The sequence below is a fragment of the Palaemon carinicauda genome, chromosome 4 (genome assembly GCF_036898095.1).
Source record: "Palaemon carinicauda isolate YSFRI2023 chromosome 4, ASM3689809v2, whole genome shotgun sequence".
NCBI lineage: Eukaryota > Metazoa > Arthropoda > Malacostraca > Decapoda > Palaemonidae > Palaemon > Palaemon carinicauda.
The window spans coordinates 27,689,451-27,690,634 of NC_090728.1; positions in this window are offsets into that span (position 1 = coordinate 27,689,451).

Genomic DNA, 1,184 nt, shown 5'->3' on the forward strand with positions numbered 1-1,184 from the left:
CCTCTCGTCTGAGGGGCACCATAAACTGCTTAAGTATTCTCATGTGGTTTGCAAATCACTATCGTCCGGATATTCTGCCGTGCGGATATTTTCCGCAGCGTGTGAAGGGCATCATTGATCCTCATTGATTTCTAAGCCGCACGATTTCAAACCGCTCGGAAATAGGAGAAATTAGAAATGGCTTTCAAGAAATAGCGACCCTGCATAGCCGCATTAGCTTTTTTTGAAACTCCAAGACATAATTCTTGTTGCATGTCAATTCGATTTTATTCTCAGCATTTTTACATTTTTGTTTTCATAGAATCACAAAGGCATCTTTTCACTTGCTTGCAGCTGCTTCCTCCCAAACTACAGTACACACATATTATGCAGAGAGAGAGAGAGAGAGAGAGAGAGAGAGAGAGAGAGAGAGAGAGAGAGAGAGAGAGAGATAGTAATTCTAAACACCCTGACAAATATAATTTTAGTTCCTTAATTGGTTTATACGCTTTTTTCAACCTCTTCAAAAAAAAAATACAGAGGACAGCTCTAGACCGCTTGCTTTTGTGTCAAAAGCTATAGTTACATTTTTTCTGTTTACTTGCATCCTCATCAAATAATAAGCAACAATATATTTATATATATATATATATATATATATAAGCGCTAGTCCATGAAAACCTTGGAATACGTTAATCTTTCCGGACAAAAAACGTTTAAGAATGTTATACCAATTTAAGTTTAGGTACTGAACTGAGCAGACCAGGCAGCCGAAGGTAACATGATCGAGTGAGGCTGCTGAGGCAGCTTTGGCCTTTGGTAGTTGGTACCAAACATTGATGCAGAAATCTCTCTGCTAGTCTCGTATAGTGATGAGAGTTGACGTCATCGATAAACGTAGAAATGACGCAACGATGTACGATAATCTTATTTTCAAATAATAACAAAATAGAAACTAATGTTATAATTCTCTAAGGATGAAAACCTTTCCATATTTCTTAGGAACAATTTCACTGTCCGTTTTATTCATTGATGATTAAGATAGGTTATGTCATAATCGTGATTAAAGGCTACAAATGTTAAGCATTATGCAGGATGCCCAAAGAGAAAATGTCTGGCGAATTGAAATATTTACGCAATATAGAATCAGTGGTTGATATATGTTTTGGCTCCAATCAGTAGGTCATATACATATATAAAACAAG